The 25,625-nt window shown below is 53.4% G+C and overlaps 1 protein-coding gene across 4 annotated transcripts in view; it reads left to right on the top strand.

The window, feature by feature from the left end:
* Positions 1–25,625, top strand: part of NR2F2 (nuclear receptor subfamily 2 group F member 2) — a 494,304-nt gene that overhangs the window by 420,617 nt on the left and 48,062 nt on the right. Inside the window, exon 1 of one of the 4 annotated variants that reach the window (XM_081124792.1) lies at positions 12,858–13,063. The exons of 1 other annotated variant lie outside the window; for it this stretch is intronic. The gene's annotated coding sequence lies outside the window, so the exon portion shown is untranslated. Of the gene's footprint in view, positions 1–12,857; positions 13,064–25,625 lie in introns of those variants that run through there. 2 more of the 4 variants (XM_081124793.1, XM_081124794.1) reach the window with 2 other exon arrangements.

Consider the following 25,625-nt stretch of genomic DNA (forward strand, 5'->3'; position numbering starts at 1 on the left):
AGCCCCAACGCCGAGGGGCAGAGCCGGGCGCCGACGTTGCTCATCCCAAAACCACGCACAGGACGGAGCGGGACGTCCAGGCCCTGGCCGCGGCTCCGCGAGGTGACATTTGGTTCCTGTAAATATCTGTCCCCCAGGGATACGGGTCGGGGCCCGTGAGTCACGCCTGCTGGGGCCGACCCATCCTCCACCGGCCAGAGCTCCGTCCGCCGAGGGGGAAGCGGCGTAAAAACCAGGCCGAGGCTGTCGGGCTGAACTTGAAGCGTGAGGGGGACGCGGCCTGCGGGCCGCTTGCAAGGCCAGGGATGCGTTTCTGCGGCCGCCCCGTCGGAAGCCCGTCGCCGGCGCGCCCAGGGCCGCCGTGGATGGAGCTTGAGCTGCCTGCGGCCAGGAGGCGAGGGGCCCGCCGCCCCTTAGGGTCCTCGCCGGCGCGGTGGGGTGCAGGGCCCGGGGATCCCGGACCCCCCCCAGCCGGCTCCACAAGAACAGGCCCCGCGGCTGCTGGGAGTGACTAAGGCAGAGAAAAATGAGGGCCGGGGAGGACCAGGGGCGCGCCCCGGGCGATGGAGGCCCAGATAGGGGGGCGGGCAGGCGGGCTCCGGGCTTCGTTCCCGCCTCTCTTTCCTCCCAGGGCTCCTGGCTTCTGGGAGACACAAGGGGAGGGCCGGGGACCCCGTGGGGACCCTAAACCCCGCACAGCACCCCTCTTGGTAGACCTCCCTTCCCGCGGCCTGTTTTTCCGGGGCCCGGCTTTGCCCCTGGTCTTTCCTGTTGCCCCGAGGCCCTTGGGGCCCAGAGGACGGAGCGGCGCCGGCTCGGGCGCGGTCCTCTGCGCGGCACGTGCTCCCCGCGACTGCGCCGGCCCTGCCCTCGCCCGCTGCTTGCCTTTAGTCCCATCTCCCGCCTCCAGTCCCCTCCCCGGCCCCGAGCGGCAGCCCCCGAGGCGTGGGCGCACCCTGGGGCTCGCGGGCACCCCGTAGGACGCCGAGAAGATCCTCTGTTCGGCGCGTACGCCTCTCTCATCGGTACAAACCATGCCCACGGACTTTGTCCTGCGGTTGTTTTTCCACCCGGAACATTATTAGTATTAGTTATTAATTATTAATAATTATTAATGCCTCTCCCTGCCGCGCGTCCTTGCAGGTAACCCTCCTGGCGTATTAACCCCGAGTCACCGCCTTGCCCTCCAGCACCCCCCCCAGGGCCCTCCTTGCGCCGACACCCCGGGCCCTGCCCCCAGCCGTGGGACACCCAGGCCGCGAGGCCGCGGGGCTGGTCTCCATCGGGGGACACCGTCCGGCTCATGTCACGCACGTGGGAGGGCCTGAGGCGCCAAGAGGCGAAGCGACGCCCAGTTCCACATAGTTAAAGTGGTCGAGTGAGGATGCGACGCCGGATCCCCCCGGCTCCGGGCCTGCAGCCTTTCGCTGGGTCACACAGCCCCCCCCGGGGCCTCTGTTAGACGCATCGGGGACACAGGAGGCCAGACAAACGATCCTTCCCTTCCCCTGCGGCCCTCCGCCTGCCTGCGGGGCGTGGAGAGCCCAGTCTGCCCGGGATGCCCGGCCGGGGTGGGCAGCCGTGTGTCGTCAGAGGTGAGGGACAGCCCATTGGCCGGGGGCCAGCGAGCTCAGCCTCCCCTGCACCCCGAATACTGGCAGATCACCAGCTGCCATCTGGCCAGCAGAGTCTCTCCCGGCAAACGGCAGGCCCCCCTCTGGGACCCTCGCCCGTGTGCCCAACACCAGTCAAGCCCGATGCCACGTTGATGGCTCCATTAATGAAGACGAAAGGCCGAGATATGCCAACGACGGATTAAATGGCCTCCTGGTAACACGATTATCTGTGAATTACTAGCTGCGCCGCGAGGCGGCCGAGCGACTGAGCCAGGGGACGGCTGGGAGCTTGGGGCCCGAGGCTCGCGCCTCCAGCCCCCGGGTGTCCCCCATCGCAGCAGAGCCTTTTGCTAAAGGACACCCGGGGCGCCTTCCCCGGGGCAGGAGTCCCTCCCGATGGAGATTTAATTTCTTGAAATCCCGGCTCCCAAACTGAGAGCGGTCACCGGAGGGGCAGGGAGCGGGTCACAGGGACCCGTGACCGTCGGTGTATGTGCCCGGCGCTGCTGATCGAAAGAGCAGAAACGAAAAGATGGGGCGAGAGAGAAAAGCCCCAGCGCCTCCAGTCACTGTCCCCCACTTTCCGTCTTCAGGTCGCGCTGATCAAGTAAGTTCTGTGCTTTCCAACACATTCGTGACGTGAGTGCCTGTGACTCGGGCGTCGCTCTAGTTTTCCAGGCGAGCCAGTGAAGGCTGAGCAGGCCCTGGCCAAGCTGCGACCCCACCCCGGGTTTTTCTGAGCCCACGCTTAGTGCCACCGCGAGGGAATGGCCCGCTCCGACCCCCCAATGTTAGGAAGCCGCCGGGAATTTGGAGGGGGCTCCGGAGGGTCTTTGCAACGCAAACGGAAAGCAGCCCCCGTAGAGAGGCTTTCAGATTTCATCTCCAAGACGCGAGATTGGTGCACGTCGGGGGGGCTGGGGGGGGGGGGGGCAAGGTTGTTTGCGACGATCGCCGAATCATTTGACAACTGCAACAGCTTCCAATTCGGCTGGAATTTTCTAAGAAAGTCTTTGCTTGGCAACTGCGGGATTTCCGAGGATCCTATTTAGGCCCAAACGTCTAGACATCCCCCTGCGGTTGGATCTTAAGAGGCCAAGGGCGTGAATGATGGTGTCACCTGGTTCGAGGTATGTTGTGTCCAGTTATCTAACGACGGGTTGAAAGAGCTCTACGTGCCCGGCCGGGTGGGGCTCAGCGGGTGAGCGTTGACCTAGGATCCGGGAGATCGGGGTTCGAATCCCGGTCAGGGCACAGGCCCGGGGCGCAGGCCCCTCGATCCCCAGCAGGGGGCGAGCAGGAGGCAGCCGATCCATGACTCTCATCATTGATGTTTCTCTCTCTCTCCCTCTCTCTGAAATCAATAAAAATATATTTTAAAAAAAAGAGAAAGATCTCCACGCTGCCTGCTTCCTCTCGAAATGAATTTCCACGCACCCCAGAGAGACAAGCCGGCCCGAGATTCGCAGCAGCAGGCGGGTCCCCAGTCAGATGCGTGACCGGGGTGGGACCGTTGGCGCTTGTGTGGGGCTTTCATCTTGCATGAGGCCCTTGAAGTCCCTTCCCGGGAAACAAATGAGATCACACTTCGCATCACCGTGCGGGGATCCTGAAACCAGCGGCCAGATTCCCCTGTCCTGCCCCTTCCCGGCTCCATTGTGATGTGTCCTCGCACTTATTTAGTCTCCTGCCTTCTCAATGGCGCCAAAAAACAAATTAAAAAAAAAAAAATTATAGAAACGACCAGAAAAGCCCCATAATTGTAACTGGCTTGAGAAAGCCGTACAGAGGGATGAATAATCTCCTTCTTTGTTTCCATCTTTCGGAAATATTCCTCCCCTTTGTGTTTCAAAATACCTTTTTGCACCCGGCTTCGGTCAAAGATTGCCGTTGGCCATTTGCCAGCCTGAAACGTCCTACAAAATGAATTGCTCCTTTTGTAAATAAGAAGGAAAGAGAAAAAAAAAAACTTGGGGAAGTGTTGCTTCGAAAGGCGGGGCTGGAGCTCTCGCTGGGCGGCGGGCTCACGGTGCGTCCCGCGGGTGCCGCTTGGCGGGCTGGCCCGTGTGTCTTCTGTCTGCGCTTTGGGGGGCGTCACAAATTTTTTTTATTTTTATTTTTTCCAGGAGAGGATCACCTGTTTCCAGGGTCAGCATGGCCTTTCGTTGGGGGGTTTAAACGACACAAAAATTGGGCCACGTTTTGAACCACGGGCCTGCCGCTTAATGAGGACCCCGCCGTTTCCAAAGCTCCCCCCCCTTGAGCAACTTAATTTATTCCTCTTACCATTTAAACGCCGGCATTTCCTAACAGGGCTCTCGCGCGGAAATTCTGATTTCTTCTCTCTTTATCTCCTCCCTTTGCCATGCCCTCTGCTTTTCAGAAGGAAAAAAAATAAAATCCGAGCTTAATGGCACATCAAGGACAAATATCAGCGTCGTCAGAGCGTCCTTAGACCAAGCGGTTGTCAAAATCACCCCAATAACGCGCTGCAGGGCGCATTAGCATATAAATAATAAAGTTTTCTAGTTTTTACAAACTTGAAAATGTCAGCGGAAGCTCCCGCAAGGGAAATATTTGAAGCTCACGGTTTAAAAGGGAATTAATTCTCTATTTCTGCCCATTGACGTGCAAGGGACTCCTATATGTGGATACGCGATGTATGTAGGATTATTAAAATAACTTCCTTTCAAGGCTTTTCTTTCCAGATACAGTTCTTCTTGAATCGTATACGTCTTAATATAATATTCAAAGTTATAAGGAGAGAATGAAAAGGTCTTGGTTGAAAAGATGGGCCTTTCAAGGCGGGATTGGACTGACGGTCGGTGAGAACTGTCTCCGCACTCCCGTCCTCCAGGGACCTGGGTTCGTTTTGGGGTTTTTTTCACACCTCTGAAAATTAGCTGAAATAAACTATATTTTGCCAAAATGCCTGGGCAGGAAATTGCCACCAGGCATGAACAAGAGACATCCAAGCTCTTCACTGTCATGAAAATGCCATCAGTCCTACCTATAGTGAGAGAAAAAATACACAACCTTGCCCCAAACTGAAATATTTAGAAAAGTACCATTAACAATGAGCTCGGCCTAGGATGAGAAACCTGAAGGCGATTAAGTCCCTCCTCCAAAGCCTTTTTTGATATCAAAAAAAATTAAGAAAAATCTGTTTAAATGTCTATCTAAATTAAGAAAAAAAATTACACACGCACAATGTGGCTCTCCATAGACTCACTGAAAAAAATAGCAGCTACTCAGCATAGAAATGTATAAAATAATATAAATGCCACTCAGTATCTGAGTTTATAAAATAATATAAATGCACCGCACACAGCCACGCGCTGAGCAAAAACACAGTCGCAGGAGCCTGATTGGTGGGATCACCTCTCAAACGCTGTTTCCCCTGAGAGCCAACTTTTATCTCGGGAAAAACATCATTTTAAAGGCCGAGTCCCAACAATGCAGCTTCTCGGGGTGAAAACAGAGAAGCTGGGCAGAATCGTTTCGGCGGAAATTTTAATGGGGACCGATAATCACTGGTGTCACTACCAATCACACTCTGTGGCTTGACAAATATTAACCAGCTCCCAGGCTTCACGGCTGTGTGAGCGTGTGTGTGCGTGTGCGTGTGTGTGTGTCTGTGATCATGTGTGTGTTTTAAGGCAAGTGTTTCCTCCCGATGAACTTGGGCCCCCCGAAACAACTCCTGCGTTACGGGGGGCATTTTTGTGAACATCCACATTTGATTAAAACTCGTCAGATTTATCTTCTCGGCGGGAGGGAAGAAATATCTGTTTCTCCGGAGAGGAAATCAATGTGTCCGTGTGACAGATGCAGGTTGGGAGGCCGGGTGCTGTCGCTGAAAGCGAAGGGGCAGAGAGCCAGGGAGGCACCCGGCTGTCACCGTGGGCTGCTGGCATCGGTGTCGGGAGGCCAAACCCCGTTTCAGTCCCTGATGACAGGAGAGGCTGGCAGCCGCCTACCCGATCGTTGGTGCTCAAGCTGTTCGATGGCAAAGCCTGCGCCCGGGTGTCTGTGGTGGAAGTTTCCGTGGCCAGGGCTCCGCTTGGCTGCTCTTGTCCGCGGAAAGGTGGCAGGGCTTCAAGGATGGCCAGCGGGGACAGAAGGGCCTTTCTCCAGGCACACGGAAGGAGGGGTGTCTCACTAATATTTTCAAACGGGATCCTGACCTAGAGGAAAGTTAGAAACCGCCTGAGTGTTGAGTAAACGTGAATTATTTAAACACACGCTGGTCAGCCCAGGCAGTGGGAGAGCTGGACGCCGTGAGGACGGTGCTAAAGCGGGAGGCTGGCGGGAAGGCGGCCTGGGGCATTCGTGCAACGGGGGGCACGTCCACTCACACGTGAGCATGCACACCGGCGGGAGGGAGGTTCATCGGGGCCCCTTGTGTGTCGTGATTTCTCTGCCACGAGCATGCATGGCTTTTACGCAGCAAAGCCCAAGGGAAGAAAGTCCGTTTTGATGGGAAACAGGCGGGCGCGGCTTGTGCCTTCGGCTGACAGTGGCCTCTGGCCTGTCACAGTGTCATTTGCTTTGAGATCTAAACATCTGGGTGGCGAAGGCCGGAGCTGTGTGCTGTCGTTCGTCCTTTTTAGCGTTTGACTAGACAGGAAAATACGTAGAAGTCCTTCGGATCTTCGGGAGGAAGGCTGAACGGCTAGTTCTGGGTGTCGGGGGCAAAATCGAGCTCAGGAGGAAGAAAGGCTGGCTCGTGTCGCCGTCCTGTGTCCCTGGGGTCCTGAGTGGCCTGGGTCGTCAGCCCCCTCACTGCCCGGCCTCCTCTTTGCCTCTAACTGGGGTTCCCGCAACTGCTCTTTGCTGCAAGACACACGTTAGCCACGCTCGTGGGTGGCTTTCAAAGCCCCCACGTCCCCCGCCACGGTGCCGGTTCACTGTCAATATTGAAAGCGATGGGCACACGCCCGGGGAGCTCATAAAGCGCCGAATTTACACCCCTCTGGGGTTTATCTTTTAGATTTATGCTTTCTGATTAAAATCAAGAGGGCACCTGGTATTTCTTTTTTTATTATTGATTCATGGGGGGGGGGGTTAGACAGAGACGAGGGGAGAGAGACGTGGTTCTCATGGCTCCCCCAGCTGCTGGCAGGTGATGGGTGCTCAGCGAATTGCAGGTGCAAGGGTGGCCCCGGCGGGTGTAGGGGTCGGGATCTCAGGACTGGATTCTAGGCAGATAGTCGATGCTCTTCGGTGGCCTCGCACAGAAAATTTTAGAACCTCCCCCGATGTCCACCAAGACCACTGTACATCCAGATATAAGGCGACTCTGGTCCGCCCCTGGAACGAATTACAAGCATTTTACCAAAGGCCCTAATGGCCTTCCGACTCTTACTATTTTTTTACTCAAGGATATTTACTGTCTGGCCGGTGTGGCTCAGCGGTTGAGCATCAGTCTAAGATCCAGGAGGTCGCCGGTTCGATTCCCGCTCAGGGCACAGGCCTGGGGTGCAGGCTCCTCGACCCCCAGCAGGGGGCGAGCAGGAGGCGGCCGATCCGTGACTCTCACCATTGATGTTTCTCTCTCTCTCCCTCTCTCTGAAATCAATAAAGACATTTTTTTAATTAAAAAAAAAATATGTTTACTGATAGCAGAGGCGAAAATGCAAAATAATTGTGTGAAGCGGCCCCCTTTGAGCAGAATGATTGAGTCATAGCAATGGCACGAGCCGCTGGTATTCTTTTAATTAAACATGTGACTTTCAAGTTGCTACTGAAATGGTTGGGAGAGCGAAGTGGGAATGTTGAGGACGGCTGGGCATCCTCCTGGGCACCAAAAGCTCTACGAGGAATCGTTGCGTTAGACCGAGAAGCAACGAGAAATGTGTAGCTTGAGTCGAAATCTGGAAAAGACTTTAAGGAGAAAAAATAAAAATAAAAATCCCCCTAGCAAACAGGCCCTGCTACCTAGAGAGGTTGGAACCAGTCTTCCTTGCCGGCGAAGCCTGAATTCCTTGCCTAGCCCTTTAAAGCATTTTCATGTACAAATCAAACACAGATGGCCCATTACGTTTATGACCTCCTGTCAATTACTCTAGATGGAGCATGCATTAATTATTGAAATATTTTCATAGGATACAAGTTTTTAGTGGCTACATCGCCACAGATAATTTCAGCTTTCTGATTAGAAGCCAGGCTAAGCAATTTTATTTACGAGAATTAATCTCTTGAATGTAGTAAAAACTACAAATACAGTAGTAGATTTTTTTTTTTTTTGATTTTTTGATTTATTTTTTTTTTGGTTTCCATTTAACAAAGCCAACTTAGCGATCCTGGCCTGTATCCTTGGAAGTCCGCGTGACGCTCACATCACACACGATACGTAAACTCTGCCAGAATCTGTTACAATTGTAGTAAATTTTGATTACTGGGGTTGTTTGTTATTTATGTCTCCAAGATAAAGATAATAGTGGGAACAGCCCTCTTCTATTCAACGTATGAATTACACCCATAAAATGCCTTGTTTTATAAACAGTAAAATAAAAGCAGACTAAACTTGGCCCAAGCTTCAGATTGTTGCATCTACTTGAGCTCAGCTCAATAAACACTTGAGAAGATGACAGGAAAGTCTGTGGGGTGCTCAGGCTTTTTACTGGGCCGCTCGTTTCTGTCTGGCATGGCCCATAAACCCCTGGGGCCGTGTGACCGTCCCAGGACAGCAGGACAGACGGTGCTCACGAAGCCACCCTTTCAGGGGGCGTGAGAAACACCGAGAGGACACTTAGGGGAGGACCTGTACTAGTCGTCGCTCTGGAAGGAAGCTGTTCGTGCCACAAATATTAACTGAGCACCTACTACGCTCGGGGAACTTTCTTAGGTATCCGGAGCACATTGGGGAACAACAAGAAAAATACCTTGGCTCTTTCCAGGAGAGTTTCTAACAGGATTGGTTGCCTTTTGCTATCGTTTTTGCACAGAGAAGCTAAAGCTCAGAGAGGTGAGTTCACGTACCTGAGGTCACCCAGCGAGAAGGCGGGAAGCCCAGGCCATCAAAGGCCTTATTCTTAACCCACCGGCTCTCTCAGGCCTTCGCTGTTTCCAACTCACCTCTCCCTGGCCCCCTGGCCCCCTGGCCCCCTGGCCCCCTGGCTCCCTGGCCCCCTGGCTCCCTGGCCCCCTGGCCTGTTCATCGGGGTCCTTGAGGAGTGAATACACTGAAATGGAGTTAGCAGGACTTTCTCGGGAGGAGCCTTCGGTCGTAGGCAGAGTAGCCCTAAAACAACAACAACAACAACACAGATTTGTTGCCTGTGTCTCTTTTCTCAAACACTCACCCTGCAAGAATGCTCAGGCACAGAGTGGGACCCGGGAGATAAGCGTCGCAGGAATGCCGAGGTCACAGCCCAGCGGGACGCGGGGGCCCCGCAGGCAGCGGGCAACGTCAGCACGCGGTCACCGGCTTCGTTCTCCGGCCAAAGCCCAGCGGCTCTTGAGAACCATAGAGAGAGATCGAGGCGCAAACGGCGAGGGCTGAGCAGGCCGCACCCGCCTCCCTGCCCACGGGGCTGGGAAACTCGCCTCCCAGCCGGAGCTGTTGGAAATCGCCACCAGTGGGTCCCTAACAACACTGTGAGCAGGGAGAATTCACGGAAAAATGGAGTATTAGGGCAATGCTGTCAGTTAATTTGGGATGGTAACTGCCCAGCCGGTGTGGCTCAGTGGTTGAGTGTCAACCCATGAACCAGGAGGTCAGGGTTCGATTCCCGGTCAGGGCACAGGCCCGGTTTTCAGGCTCGATCCCCAGCAGGGGGCGAGCAGGGGGCAGCTGATCCATGACTCATCACGGATGTTTCTCTCTCTCTCTCTCCCTTCCTCTCTCTGAAATCACTAAAAAACACATATTTATAAAAAGAAGTTTTGCCCAGTAAAAGGTAATGTATTTTTCTACCCCTAATAATAAACCCTCCCAAGGTTCTTTAGCGCTTGTTACTTTATAGACCCTTTTTGCTATTGGTGGGGAGAGAGAGAGGGTCAGAGACCTCAGATGCCCCCCGAGAACAGCCCAGACCCCGGGTTTACGGGGTCTGGACACTTCTTCAGGCTTTTTCTCAGCTGATCCTCAGCAACGTAGATGAGACGACCGCACATGGCCTGGGGCTGCGGGCCCCGGAGTGACACAGGGCCCGGGTCAGACGGAAGGAGCTGAGGACTCTAGGTCCAAGGGGGGCCTGAGCAGCAGGATGGGGGGACAGAAAGGCAGAAACAGGCCCCGCGGCACCCACCAGAAGTGATCCGTGTCATCTGGGATGGAACAGGGGCTCCGCCCGGCACCAGGACGCCTATCTGGCCTGTCATCGAGGCCCCGATGCTATCGCGACCGGCCGTGCGGTGTCTGAAGCCGCTGGACTCGGGGGATTGTGCAACCGAATTCCCTGGGAGGCTTGGGAAATAGTCTGGCGCTGACTGAGTCAGAAACCTCGAACTCAGGGCACGGGGCTCGGGCGCGGAACGAGCCATATTTGGAGCTTGAGGCCTGCAATCTGGATGCTCCCAGGGTGGCTCGCAGCAGGGTCACCGGGGAGCCTCTGGGCAGGGAGGACTCTCAGACCCCAGCCGGGGACACGGAGGCAGGGTCCCCCCAGGAGATTTTAGTCCAGTTTGAAGAACTCTTGGTCGATAGCCTCCCTCCCCTATGGTGCATTCATCAAAAAATAAATAAAATAAAAGGTAAAGTGAGCTTGGCCTAGGCCGTTCTTGGGAACCCAGGCAGGAGGGACCCCGGGAGCCCTGCTTCCATCTCCAGCTCCCCTCCCAGCCTAACGGTCCAGATCCCCATCACCCTCTGCTCAAGGGTCGCAAAACATCCAGGTAAAGGTTTTTGAAGCTCAGCGTCTCATTCGGGGGCGATCAGGAGCCTCAGGCCTTCCTGAAATCCACCTTGGAAATATCCTGGCAAGCAAATCACCATTTGCAACCTTCTAAATGCCCAGAAATGTGTCCAAACGCCTTGGCAGCCCCATCTGCTGGTTTTCTTTGCCCCCAGGTCATGCACCGAGGGCAGGAGGGTCGGGTGTGTTCGGAGGGGCTGGGATGTCACCCCGAGCTGTCCCCTGGGGACGGAGCTTCAGAGCTGAGTTTGCTTAAACCAGGCTCCTTGGGGGGACCAGGGGCCGCTTCTCCCTGTTCGTACATAAAATTACTTGCGAATCGACCATCCTGACAGGCTCATGGCCCATGAACATGTAAAGTTAAGTTTACACGTGGGTTTGCCTCTCAACGGTCCTTCACTGTTGCGGGAGGCTTCCTAACCCGCCCCTGCCCGCGTCACGGCGCAGGATCGACAGGCCCCGCGTATCTAATCAATCTCCTCTGGGACGCGGGACCACACTCCAGGTTCATCGTTAGAAATCAGTTCTCAAAGCAGACTTTCGAGATGTTAGAGATTTACGTCTTTAACCCATTTGGAGTGTATTTTTGCGTGTGGAGCGAGAAGGCAGCCTGGTTTCATTTTTATTTTATTTTTGGCATTTATCTGCCCAGTTTTCCCAGCACCGCTCGCTGAAGAGACCGGCCTTACCCCATCGTATGCTCTTTCCCCCTTTGTCCTGGAATTAAATGACCGTATAGATGCGGGTTTATTTCTGGGCTCTCTGCTCGGTTCCGACCATCTAAGGGTCCGGTTTTGTGCTGTTTTGGTGACGGCGGCCTTGGAGTGTCGTCTGATGCCAGGTAGCGTGATTCCTGCAACGTTCTTTCTCCGAAGAGCTGTGGCTATTCAGGGTCTTTTGGATCATCAATTTTTGGATTATTTGTTCTAGTTTTGTGAGGAAGGCCATGGGCATTTTGACGGGGTTTGCACTGAGTCCACAGGCTGCTTTGGGTAGAACGGGCATTTTAATGATGTTAATTCTTCCTATGAGCACAGGCTAGGCCTCCATTTATTTGTGTCTTTTCCATTTCTTTCTTCGGTGTCTTATATTTTTCGAAGCACAGGTCTCTTGCCTCCTTGGTTAAACTTGTCCCTACGTATTTCATTTTCTGATGCAGACATGGGATTGTTTTCTTAGTTAGACTTTCTGATGGCTCGTACCGGTGTATAAAAATGCAAGCGATTTCTGCATATTAATTTTGTATCCTGCTGTTTTACTGAATTCATCTATCAGTCCTGATAGTTTTCTTTGGTGGAGCCTCCAGGGTTCTCTGTATACAGTATCGCATCATCTGCAAATAATAACAGTTTTCCTTTTTCGGGAAAGGCGCTTTGGATGGTCTCTATCTTCGTAGAGAAAAAATATAGCCAAGTTTTTAACAAAGAATAAGCAGGGGGTGGGCGCGGCGTGTGGATCTGAGTTGAGACAAGTTGTATCTGAGATTCTGGTAGGACTTTCAATTAAAATTAAAATTGCTAGGTAGCCAGGCCAGTGCGGCTCAGAGGTTGAGCATCAACCTGTGAACCAGGAGGTTGCGGTTCGATTCCCGGTCAGGGCCCAGGCCCGGGGTGCAGGCTCCTCGATCCCCAGCAGGGGGCGCGCGGGAGGCGGCCGATCCCTGACTCTCATCATCCATGTTTCTCTCTCTCCCCCTCCCTTCCTCTCTCTGAAACCAATTTTAAGAAAGAAAGTAAAACGGGGTGTGAATCATCACATCTGCCTCAACAGAGCTGATTTAAAATCAAAACTAAATCCTCCCGATCGTCATTTATCCCCTGAAATTCTTTTCGAGGCTCCGAAATGGAATGAAAGCAAGTTATTGTCTAAATTAGAAACGACGTCTCCGGCCCCTCGGTATCAGGTCCGATTTTAGAAGACGAGGTGGAGCTGACGTGATTTTCTTAGACTTTAGCACAGTGACGACGGCCGGGCCTTTTTTGTTGCTGTTGTTCACCTTCACCCCAAGGATATTTTTCCACTGATTTTTTTTTTTAGAGAGAGAGTAGAAGGGAGCAGAGAGAGAGAGAGAAACATCGACGTGAGAGAGACACATCCACTGGTTGCGTCTCCCAACCAGGGCCGGGGATCGAGCCTGCAACCGAGGTCCATGCTCTTTGCCCAAAATCAAACCCAGGGCCCTTCAGCCTGGGGGAGGGAGGGCGACACTCCAACCAGTGAGCCACACCGGCCAGGGCGGCCAGATCTGTTCCGCTAGGACTTTCTCACTTTAAGAACTTGCTGTTCGGAGTCAAGTGTTACAAGACGGACTCCGGCCCACGACAGGAGAGAAAATATTAACCCGGTGGGTAGCCAAGGGCTGGATTAACCTCAGCAAATTGGGAAAGAGAATCGGAGCCTGAGCCCCAGGGAGGCGCTGGGGTTGCCCGAGGGAGGCTCAGCCGGACCTGCGGGGGGCGGCCCCTTGGGGGGACGCCTGGTTCTCTGACTCCTCGACTCAGAAGTGAGCCTCCATGTGAGCTTTTATTTTTCCACGTGGTTTTCAAAGTGACCACCGCCGGGAGTGGGGTTTTTCCCAGCGTGTCTGTGAGTCCGTGGGTCTGAGGCTGCAGGAATTCGGGGGGGGGGGGGCCGGCCGAGCACGTGGGCGTCGCCCTGGGAACAGGGTGTCTAATGTGTAACTTCGCACTGAAAAGGGGCCTTGAAAACTCCCTTTCTCATCATAAGGGCCCTGCTTTCTTTCTGAAATCCATTAACAGCCTCCAGGAGGCTCGGAGATGCTGGTGACCCTGTCAGGCAGCCTTCAGAGCCCCTGACCTTTGGGGGGGGGGTGCAGGCCCCACCCTGTCCCCCACCCCCACCCCCACCCCGGCCCAGCCCAGGGTCTGGAGAGTCCCCTTGGCCCGCATGCGGTTCCCCCTGCGAGAAAGATTGATAAAGCCGAGCAATCGGAGTTATTTCCTATGCATGAAATTGATTAAATGCTTCGCTAAATGGCTTTTAAATTTGCTTCTCATATTTCTGCCACCCCCTGAAAAGATTACAGCAACTCTGCCTATGACCATGTTGTATACAATACCGAATTACAAAAGGTTGTAAAATCTAATGTTTTGTTTAAAGTTCTGAGCAGGACCATATGCCTTCGGTGACCTTGAGTAAGCTATTTTAATTCAAAACATTTCAAAGAGGCGAAAGGGGAGAAATCCCAACTCCGGCTCGGGCAGGCCTCGGCCAACTCGACCGAGCTGGTCCTTCCTGCGAGGCCGCGGGGGCCGCTCCTTCCAGCCCAGCGCCCGGTGTCCCCCAGGCTGGGGGCGCACGTCACGCCGACAAGGCCACTTCACGGAGGAGATGAAGGAAGGGCTTGGGCACCTCCCCGGGTTGGGTCGGCTCTATTATTTTTAGTGCCGAGACGCCTCCCGATGAGTTCAGAGTCTTGCTCGGACTTGCAGGAGGAAAGATGACAAACATTGGCAGGGGTTTGGTGGCATTGTCTTATTTTTAGGTGGTTTATTTTTAATCTCGACCCGTCTCTCAGCTCCCTTCTAGCCTCTCTCCCGACTCTTGCGCAACGGTCGGGGAATATTTTAGCAAAGAGGGCGATTTGTGGGCCAACGTTTGACCCACGGATGTTGCTGGGAGAGCTAATCCCTTTCTTAACGTGGCCTTAAACGTGCCTTGGACGCCGCGGGGACATGAGAGTCTCATGGCATCTATAAGACGTCGTGTCCCCGGCAAGAATTAACATTGGGCGCCAACGCGCGGCTCTGGCAAGCGCTTCAATAGGGGAGATTTTACAGCGCAGGATGCGCTCAAGTTCCCACTGGCCTGGCCTCCGTGGCTCATGTCCCCAACCGCCTGTGGCCATCGGGAACAGCTAACGTGGAAAGCAAGGCCCGGCCCCAGCCCTCTGGAGCCCCTTGAGGCGGCCGGAGCCGGGGCAACACCATCCACGGGGGGGTCGGGGGGGGCAGAAGTTTCCAGCATCAGCCGGGTGCGCATCTGCTTTCGGGTGAACCTTCTGGGTCCGCGCAAGGAGCTGCAATGAAATGATCTCTCCTTTGTGAAAATACAGTGTAATCTCCCCAGTAAAACCCAGGTTTTTCGGGTGGGTTTTTTTTGGTTTTGCTTCTTTAATGAGCACCTGTCCTGGGAGATAGGCCAACAACTCAGGGATGATTTAACCAGACCATCAACAGCTGGGCAATTCGTCGAACTCTTTGGTGATGTGACGTGGACTTTCTCGATGGCGTCGGGGCCACCGCGTAATAAATGCCGATGCCAGACGCAGGGGGTTTCGTTAAGTTATAACAGAGAAAGACATTCCTTAGCCTACGACGCGCGGGGTGACCAGCGTCGACCCACCAGCAGGTGCCCTCTTAAAAGACTCGAATCGTCTCCTCGAGCGGCCAGCCCACAACACTAGATCCACAAGATTTCTCTTTATAAAAGATCACTTTTTACCCAATCAAATGGGCAGCCCTCGCCTGGCGCGGGCTCCAGGGCTGCAAACAGTCCGATTGAGCTCGATTTAACCTGGAGTCTCTCGCTTGACCCCAGACATTTTTATTTTATTATTATTGTGATGATTAAGGCTTAGGACCTTGGGATTGTCCTTCGCAACAGACTCCGAGAAACACGGATTTAAACCCGATGCACGTCCAGCAGGCGCGTCCGCCCCTTTTGAAAATTTTGCCAGCTCCGGGGACCCTCAGCGGGCGCCTCGGCCAAAATAAGAGAAATCCCTCAGGACCCTGGCAGCCGTGTCCCTGGGCCATGCCAGCCCTGGCCGTGCCCGGTCCTCTCCTAACCGGGCCACTTGCGCGTCCTGTGGCGATGCTTGTGGTTTTTTTTAAGCCGATCTCACCCATCGACACAGGAGCCTGTGGGCACTGAATGCCCAGGCGAGCTCTGTAGTTTCAGCGACGCGTAAGGAAACGCCTCGCGCACATTGATTTTTCTTGCAGGTTCTCTTTTGTAAGATCACCGGCCGGCCCACTTTCCCTTTCTGCTTTGGAAGGACAGACCACAGACAGAGGCCCTGCCGAGCCTTCCCTTTCTGGAAGCAAAGTCACCGTGGCATCGAGAGCCATCAGGGGAGCATGGCGCGGGGCCCGGGAAGGACAGTGGCGGGGTTGCGGAGACAAGCTTGGGCCCGCCCTCTGTTAATTAGTTTTTTTAAGATTTTTTTTTATTGATTTTTAGAGAGAGAGGGAGAGCGAGACAGAAACATCAACGATGAGAGACAGTCATTGGTCGGCGGCCTCCTGCCCGCCCCCCACCCGGGCATGTGCCCTGCCCGGGAATCGAACCGGCGACCTTGGGGTGCACTGGGCGACGCTCAGCCAACAGAGCCACCCGGGCCGGGGCCGTACCCCGTTGAACTGCTTGAGTAAATCATTTGCACTCTGCGGCCTCCTTGCTAGGACGGGTGACATTACCCACGAGGAGCTCGAGGCGACGGTGACGGCTGGGAACACTGAGTTGCAGCCCTTGGGCAACGATCTTTGCTCTGCGGCCTTGGTTCCCAAACGCGGGGATGCGTCAGAACCCCCTGGGCGCAGGGTGACAGCCCCAGCGCGTCTGAGTCAGCGGTTCCGGGCCGGCCCGGGAACCTGCCTCTCACGAACTCCCGGGTGATGTGGGCCTTCCAGGCCTGGGGCCCCACCGGGGGATGAATTGCAGGTTGTGGCAGGTCCCCAAGCTGCCTGCTCGAACCCACCTGGAGCCGTGACACAAACACCAAGTGACAGCCCTGCCCCGTGACACCTGAGACAGAAGCTCTGGGAAGGGGGCTCGAGAATGTGCTGTTTTTTTTAAAAAAATCGTCACCCAAGGATATTTTTTCCATTGCTTTTTCAGAGAGAGACACACACATCGATGGGCTGCCTCTGCACCAGGGCCCGAGGTATTGGCAGAACTCGAACCCAGGACCCGTCAGTCCACAGGCCGACGCTCTAACCGCTGAGCCACACCGGCCAGAGCAGGAATCTGTATTTTTAATCAACGCTCTCCCCACCCCCCCAAGGGATTCAAAACACCCGGCTCTGGACTCCTTCAGCCCCGACGTGCGGGGCTCCCCTTTTAGATCAGGGCCTCGCCCCCCCACCCCGAGCACAGGGAGCCTCTCGACTCCACTCGAGGCCTCTTCAAAGGGCGATAAGGCCGCAGCCTCGTGACCGCCTCGGCCAATAACTTGTCCCGTAATTGGGATATTGATTGCTAGTGTCATCATGTTTTAGTACATACAAAGCCCCCACTCGAGGGCGCAGCCCCCAGCGCCCCGAAACCCATTGTTTATTCATCGCCCTTCCCAAACTGGCCCTTGTCGGGCCGCCCGGGGCTGGCTGATAGCCATCGGCAGGTCACTGGCCGCACATTCTTAACGTGGCTGACCCATGACATCTCCCGGGGCAGCCGGGCCGCTCCCGGCACAATGCCGCTCTTTCTCCCGGCTTATCGGGCCCAGATGACTCCGAGATTTTTATTAACTCATTAATGACTGAAGATGTCATTAGAGCCAATAGAAGGGTTTGTGGGGTTGGGGTTTTTTTTTGCCTTTTTTTTTTTTTTATTTTAAGTGGGAGTAAGTGTGCAATTTGCTCCTGATGAAACAGCTGAGACAAACCAGGGGGAGAGACTCTGGCCCTTTATTGGAATTTAAAAGCTGCTTGACAAGGGACTGGGGTGGAGTCGCCGTGGACAGAAATACCAGGTGCCTCAGAAATGGGGGGGGGGGGTAAAAACAGAGCAATTCAACAAAGAAACAGCAGCCCGTAAAATTCGGATATTCCCATCCTGTTGGGGGCCCAAATCTTTCCAACTTTACAGCTAAATTTAAAGAAAAAAAAAAAACTGGACTAAAGCCGCACAACCTCTATTTCCTCAGACACACTGATTAAACCCCACCTTGCTTCTGCTGAATTGCTTTTAAAAATCAAATTAGATCTTCTGGAGGCACTCAGGTTGCAACCGCCTTATTTTATATATATATATAAAATGTTATATATATAATATATATGTATATATACTCTTGGGTTTCAGGCCTCTCGTCTGGGTGCGGGTCCGGTTAATGGGCTATCTCGAGGCAGCACCGAGCGTTTTGCAAGCTTGAGGCCAGGAGAAGCGGGCAGGCCGTTTTCACAATGACCGAGTCAGAGGAAATGTGCAATAATGACGATAACTTTTTCTTAGATGCGATCGCAGAAAGGTGTCAGTCGCAGGAGGTGCCTCTCGTCGCAGCGAAGGCTTTCAAGGCCCGTTTGGGCTGATTCCGTTTCGGGGCCCAGCCTGGGGCGTGTGGGAAGCCTGCGCGGAGAGGGGTTTACACTGATTTTATCAGGCGGCGTAATTCGCTTGGCAAAGGAACCGTCCGCGGTGAGGTGTATCTCCCGTGTTGCTGGGTGTTTACGAGCTTTTGCTATTGTCAAAACACATTATAAATGAAGGGAGCCTTGTAGCATGTGGAAGAACCACTCCCCGGGAGAGACTGTTGTTGTGGGAAGACCTGCAAAGAGCTTTGCCCAAGGAAATCGCTGTCAGTCAACTCTGAGCAGGATTCAGATACGCCTGGAGCCCAGTTTTACCCTAAAAATCCCCTAATTATATTTCTGTGTCTATCCGCCTGGTGGAGAATTTCATTCGTTAAATATTACGTTTAATAGAGTCATTAGCCAATATTCGTAGAGCAATTAAATACAATAATTTTATCTAATTCAGTAATAATGGTAGCAAAGGTCTTTGGTGTTGTTGGCTTTTGGGGTGAGTTTTTTCTGTTTGTTTTTTTTACCTTTCTCTTTGAGATGCCAAAACATCCAGACAAAACCTGGGAGGAAAACAGTCCAAAACCCAGATGTTTTTCAAGATCCAGATGTAGGGTGTCAGGGAAACAGAACATCAAGGATTTTTACCAATTTTTTCCCACTTTCATCCAGATGTTTGGTGTCGTATAAACACAGTCTAAAGCGGCTCGCTCATAATCACCATGTTCTTTAATGTCGTTTGCCAATATCTGAGGCCCTTCCTCGCCGGATTATCTCTAAAAATCCTCCTGTTTGACTCCCTCACGGGGCGGGGAAATAGAGATTTTTTTTTTCCCCCCCAGAAACAAAAAAATATAAAGCCCAGTGGATTCATCACACACCACCAGCAGCCAAAACAGAGCCCATGTCTTTATGTTGAAAAACGCGTCCCATCAGCCTTGTCAGATGATGGAAGCTCCGTTTCGGTGGCGGGAACCGCAGCCTCCTTTCCACTGACACGCACCCGCTCATGTCACTCCCAGGAAGTCGTTTCCGGAGAATCACAGGCTCTCAAGTGGGAGCAGGAGCCACATTTTCAATGAGGCCTTTTCCCAACTCACTGGCTTATGACTAAATCCCACAAGAGGCGACCGGACCTTTAGGGAACCTTCCCGGCTCTGGTGACCTTGGGTACGCAGAACCACCGACCCGAGGCTTTCAGGACGAGACGTTGGGTCCTTTCACTTTTCCTTGCTCGCTGTGTGACCTTGAGCGAGTCACTGAAGCCCTGAGCCTCAGCGTTTCCTTCCGTAAGATGGGACTAGTGCTCCTGCCGCCGGGTCACCCGAGGATCTGTCGGAAAGAGCTTCGGGATGGCAACAGGCTGCCGATATGAAACCATCGTTAATACGTAAAATATTGCACCATTCCTTTTATGCATGATAAATGTGTAAATATTACTACGTGAAAGCGTCCTTGGTGCTAATACAAAATCCAGGGCACAAAGATCTGGTCAGATACTGTTTGCAAATCCTATGCAAAAGTGACTGTAATCGTTGGGTGTGCAAAACCATGCCAGGCTCCACGGCCTGGCCCCCCAGGCCCTCCGCACTTCTCTGCCCTCCCTGAATGCAGAGGTCGTCCTGGAGATGCCCTCTTTACGGTGCCTAAATAGACTAACCATAGGGCCCACTGATAGGGTCATTACGACAGTAAAGCTCTTGGGTCGACTCAGACCCATATTTTTGGCCAACTGGTCACCTTGACCTTGATGGACCCGCACGCGCTCCTGGCCAATGGGAGAGACTCGGTCAAGCCCTGTGGCTCCTAAATACCCAAAGAGGCCTGGTGGTTCCCATCAAGGGAGGTTCCTTTCACGCTTTTCTTGCTGCTGGTGACATGTGTATCCCGGGCAGGTGTCACAGAGCAGGCCATCCCTCCTCCTGGTGATGCAAGAGAGTTTCTAATGAGGCGTCAGCTCATGTACTTGGGAAACGCCACCACCAGAAAGCACTCGAGCACTTTAACTTTGTACTTTTTTTTTTTTTTTTTGTCATTGGCTCCAAGATTTTGGGAGGATCCTGGTGGTTGAGCGTTGACCTGTGAACCAGGAGATCGGGGTTCGATCCCCAGCAGGGGGCCTCCGGTCAATGACTCGCTCATCATGGATGTTTCCCTCGCTCTCTCCCCCTCTCCCTTCCTCTCTCTGAAATCAGTTAAAAAGACATATATATATATATTTTTTAAAGTTGAGTCCGACTTTTTTCCCAGCGATGTGACTCGCAGAGAAGAGGGAATGAGTGGTCAGAGCCTCGGCCCTTCAAAGCCACAAATCGCTCATGAGCAGGTCGCGCCACCCGAACGCGGGCCCTGAGGAGCCAGGAATCAATACAAAAGGGAGCCGTAATAATCAAAGGAGACACTTCCACCATGGTCACGGGGAAAGGTGTGCGAGCTGGGGGAGGTACAGTACCGGGGCCCCCTGACAAGTCGTGATAAATGGGTCGTTATAAAATTCACGTTTAGGCAGCACCAGGCCGGGGATAACGCCATTCGTCATGGCAACACTGGGCTGCTAATGAGCCCTCATTGCATATTCATGTGTGTGGCGCGTCTCCCCTCCCTCCCACCCTGAACTTGAGCCTGGAAATATCTCCAGCTCCAACCGAAGCTCAGCTTGGGCCTGTCTCCCTCTTATATATATATATTTTTTATTTGTTACGTTGCAGCAATTACACTGTAAAAGTGCTGCCCGAGATTGATTGCTCTGATCCGTAGTTCAATTGTAAATTAGAATACACTTCCCCCCGGGGGACGCACGGCCCCTATTTGTGATTAAGAAAAAAGCCCCATAATAGACTAATAGCTGAAGTTCTCTCTCTTTTACTTTCAGGCAATTAGCTTGATGAAGTGGCCCCTTTCTGTGTGTACCCTGCAAGTGTAAAGCGATATCCTAGCCAAGGATACGATGCTTTCATTCTGTTGTGGTCACCTTGCGGGGTACGCAAGGAATGCATAAGTAAGGGCCGCTTTGTCTGGGGGGTTACGGATTCCCAGGCAGACCGGTCCCTAAAGATGCAGCGCGCCGCGGGGCTTGAGCTAGGCTGCCCCTCGCTGGGGGGGCTCCACGCAAACCGGATTCCCCGGGGAGCAGGGAGAGTGGGGGCGCGGCCTTCAAGAGCCAGCTAGCTGCAGGGCTGCTCTGGGATGGATGGGTGGGTGGATGGATGGATGGATGGATGGATGGATGGATGGATGGGTGAATGGGTGGATGGATGGATGGATGGATGGATGGATGGATGGATGGATGGATGATGGATGGATGATAGATGGATGGATGAGTGAATGGGTGGGTGGGTGGGTGGATGGATGGATGGATGATGGATGGATGGATGAGTGAATGGGTGGATGGATGGATGGATGGATGATGGATGGATGGATGAGTGAATGGGTGGATGGATGGATGGATGGATGGGTGGGCGGGTGGATGATGGATGGATGGATGGATGGATGGATGGATGGATGGATGGATATATGGGTGGATGGGTGGATGGGTGGGTGGGTGGATGGATGGATGGATATGTGGATGGATGGATGGATGGATGGATGGATGGATGGATGGATGATGGATGGATGGATGAGTAGTTGGATATGTGGATGGATGGGTGGGTGAGTGGATGGATGGATGGATGATGGATGGATGGATGGATGGGTAGTTGGATATGTGGATGGATGGGTGGGTGAGTGGATGGATGGATGGATGGATGGATGATGGATGGATGGATGGATGGATGGATGGATGGATATGTGGATGGATGGGTGGGTGGGTAGATGGATGGATGGATGGATGGATGATGGATGGATATGTGGATGGATGGGTGGGTGGGTGGATGGATGGATGGATGATGGATATGTGGATGGGTGGGTGGGTGGGTGGGTGGATGGATGGAGTGACAGAGGGCAAATGGCAGCACTTGGGATCCGTGTCCTGTGGGGACTTTGTGTCCAGTGAGACCCCAGCTGGCCACGATGTGTCTTCCTCTCCCCACACGGCTGTGGAAGGCCAACCCGGGCTCCAGCCTTGGGTGGCTGAGATAACCTTACCCAGTGGGATTATCCGGCCCTTTTTAAGTGAATTCCCGCGCCCTTCCCCCTGCCTCCGCCGCTGGAAAAAAAAAGTCAACTTTTCAAGATCCAAAACTTTGATCTCCCGAGTTGACAAGAAGACATTCCTGACCTTCCTCCGTGCACCAGCTGAGGGAGGTGGTGACGCAGCCCCGTGGTACCTGGTGCGTTTCCAAAGCGGCCGCCGTTCCCTTCTCCGGCGGTATTTTAATATTTGTTTTCTTTGAGTCCAGGAGGGTCTCGAGAGTACAAAGACCAAAAAAAAAAAAGTGTCCCCATTGGAAAAAACATAAAAAAACACACACAAAAAAACCCCCTCTAGCTTGGTTACAGTGGCTCGCCATGGATAACTTATAAAATGTTAATTACTGTTCTGCTCCCTGCCCCCCCCCCCAAGCACTTCCTGGGCTGGCGTCTAAATGAACCCTCTTTGAGTTTCCAGAAAATCACTTTTCTACCAAAGGATCTCATAATTTCTTAAAGCTGAATTGCAGGTGCATTTTGAAATCTGTTCCGTTTTCCAGTGAAGGTTTGGGGTGGTCTTTTGTTCCACATACGACGCGTTCGCCTTTCTTCCCGGGGGCTCTAGGCGCGTCCCGGTTAAGAAAGACCTTTGGGAAGGTTTATGGCTATATCCCGAAGAGGGATTTGAATGTTACAAAATTTCCAAAAAAAGAAAACCAGATGAGCTACCCAGAAATCGTTTAGGGAAATCTCCGCGATGCCTCTGTTGTTTAAAAAAAAAAAAAAAAATCCAAAATTTTTCTAGCAGTCTTTATTGGGGAGCTGACTTCCTCTTTAATTTTTACAGCTTTGAGCTGCTGTGTAATTATAAATCTGCAACATAATTAGGAATGTTTGGATGTCTGGCTGCCACATTGCTGCCGTGTTTGAAATGTGCTCTTGTAAACCTTCAAGGGACTCTGAGCCTGGGGACCTGTCCTCCGCACTCGCGGCGCTTCCTTGTGCTTTTTTTCAAGAGCGCGTTTGTCCTAAACCGGCAACGCCCCGCGTTTGCAGAGCCCGTGGTCATTTTGGAAGCTCTTTGCTATAAATTCCATCCCATCGGTAATCCTGGGAGACAGGTGAGGCAGATCATTTTATCATCGCCCTGAAATTAGAGGGGGGGTGGGGAGAGCTGGGGCTCTGAAGGGTTAAGCGACTTGCCCAACGTGTGCAAGTCACTGAGCGCAAAGCTGAACCTTGGCCCCAGGCCTCTGACGCCCAGGTCTGAGCTCCTCCGGACAGGCCAGGCCGCCTGGTCACCGGCTCCACGTCCACCCCCAGCATCAGCTCTCTGCAGTGTCACAGCTTTTATCAGAAGCAAGGCCTGCGATCTTCATTTATGCCTGGGCAAGGCAGCCACAGGAGTGTAAAGACACAAACACACGCATGACCACCTTGCTGAAACCTTCCAGAGAGAGAGAGGGAATCCACGCTCCCGCGTTACCTACCCACCTACATTTCAAATCAACCGTCTACATCTGATCCCAGACACAGGCTGAGTCTGGGTGGAAGAGCCACAGCGTTGAGGCAACTGTCCAGATAATTCCACTTTGCGGGTCGGCCTGGGGCCCACTGCTTTTCAAGAGCCGTGGGTCTGCATCCAGATTCTCCAGAGGTTCTGCCCAGTCTTTTCCACAGATGTCTCCCCGAGACCGCGTGCGCTGTGACCCGTGGCCTGTGTCGCATTTCCCCGCTGAACTGACTCACCCCCGGCGAGACCCTGGAATCAGCTCGCAGATCGCTTCTTGGAGACGGCACCTGACTCCTGCCTCTATCCCTGCTCCAAATTCCTGTTTTGATTTCATCTCCGCAAGGAGCCGGCTCCCTCCCAGGCACAGCCTTTCTCGTCTTGAAGCCAGTGAGGAGGGGGCTTGGCCCTAGAGCCCAGCAGGTAGAAACTCTCCCAAGGGGGTGCCGGGCCCATCAGCTGAATGCCTCCCACTCCCAAGCTCCCCAACACACCAGAGAGCCACTGGGGGGGGGGGCTGAGACTCCAAAGCAGCTCTGGGCTGTTCTTTGCAAAGGAACGGCCGCCACTTTGATGGGAGACAGGCAGCTGGCCGTGGTTTGCCCCTTGTTGGAGCGACATTGAAGTGACGCCACCGCCGGATAAAGCATCCAGAGCAGAAGCCACGGGTGTCGGCAAAATCAAAGACGAAAGTCACGTCGGCCGTGATTTCCTATGAAAAGCTATTCCTGCCTGAACTTGAGAGAGGGGGGGGAAAAAAGACCCCAGAAAGGAGCCCCAATCCCTGATAGGACATTACCTAAACTGATAAAGTTGTCATTATTTTATGCATTTATTCCATCATTCAAGAATTCATTCAACAAATACTTACTGAGCCCGGAGGTAGTCACAAAAAAATGAACATCCTTCATGGAATTCGCAGCTTAATGGGGGATACAAATATATAATCTCGCCACTGAATATAGGGTCGCCTGCCATGGCACAGGCGGGAGGTATATAAGTATAAAACGGGACCCGTAGATATAGACAAAGTGCCTCAATATGCAAAGTCTTACAACAGAAACCTAAGGAGTGAGATCGTAAGTAAAGATAGAGAGAAGAGAGGGAGGCTGTTCTGGAAGCAGAACGTGCAAAGGCCCTGGGGCGGAACACAGCTTAGCAAGCCGACGGACCATTAAACAGGCCTGCGTGACCGGACCCCCGGGAACTGAAAGGAAGATGGAATGTGGCGAGGCTCAGGGCGCACGTAGGTAGGTCCAGGACATGCAGGGCCTTGCAGACCACAGCAGGAATGCTGGGTGCCAGCTGAGGTCCAATGCAGAGCAGCCAAGCAGGAGAGGCCGGCCCGCGATCGTGTTTTTAGTAAGCTGGACGGCGACTGTGGTGTCAGCGTTTGAACGAGGGGCCTCAGGTTGTTCGTAAAGAAACATACGATGTTTTATTTTTTCCGAGCACCGGCTGCCAACCACGCTCTAGGGAAGCGCTTCTCGTTTACACCTAGGAAACAGAGCCCTCCCTAACCCGTGTCCTATGTGAGCCGGCACCAGGCCAGCCAGGGGTGAGTGGGAAAGATCTGGCATGTCAGGTATTACGGCAAAAGGCGTCTGAGTCAGTTCTAAGGCACGACGGCTGCTCTTGTGAGAGCAAAGCCATCTGCTCACGTCCCACGGCACAGCCAGAAGGAGCCAGGTAGGCTCTGAACGCCACGGAGCAGGAACTGATCCAAATATCCCGTAAGGAGCCATTCTCGACGTCTTGAAATGCTGGCCAATGCTATATGACATGCTCTTGAGTCTCTTTCCTACACCCCCTGACCTGGACAGGACCTGCCCCCCTTTAAGTCCCCCCGCCCCTGTCGGAGCACCCTGTGGTCAGCACCTCTTAATGGCCTTGTCTCCGCTCAGCAGTAAGATCCACAGAACGGGAGAGGCGTCCGTCTCATTGACCACTTTATGGCTAACGCCTGGTACAGCGCCTGGCACTCGGAGACGCTTGGGAAGGTCGGTTTGCGCCGCGTGTAACTGTGGCATAGGACACGCTGTGCCGCGAGCGTCGATTCTGTTTGCCTTTCTGTGAGTTCTCTGAGAGCAGAGTCGGCGTCGCCGTCTTTAGTTGGCGCCTGATAGAGGATTGATTGATTTTTTTGATACCTAATTAACATATGGACAAAGCAATCGCTATAAAGGATCTTTATTAATGCGAACAACCCTCCCTCCTCGTTAGTCAGCCACAGGGTGTATAAAAACCGCAAGATCTGAGGATCTTATAGACCATCAGGGTTCACGGCTGAGAGATGCGCCCTTCCCAG

The sequence above is a fragment of the Miniopterus schreibersii genome (assembly GCF_964146895.1).
Source record: "Miniopterus schreibersii genome assembly, chromosome: 22".
Classification (NCBI taxonomy): domain Eukaryota; kingdom Metazoa; phylum Chordata; class Mammalia; order Chiroptera; family Miniopteridae; genus Miniopterus; species Miniopterus schreibersii.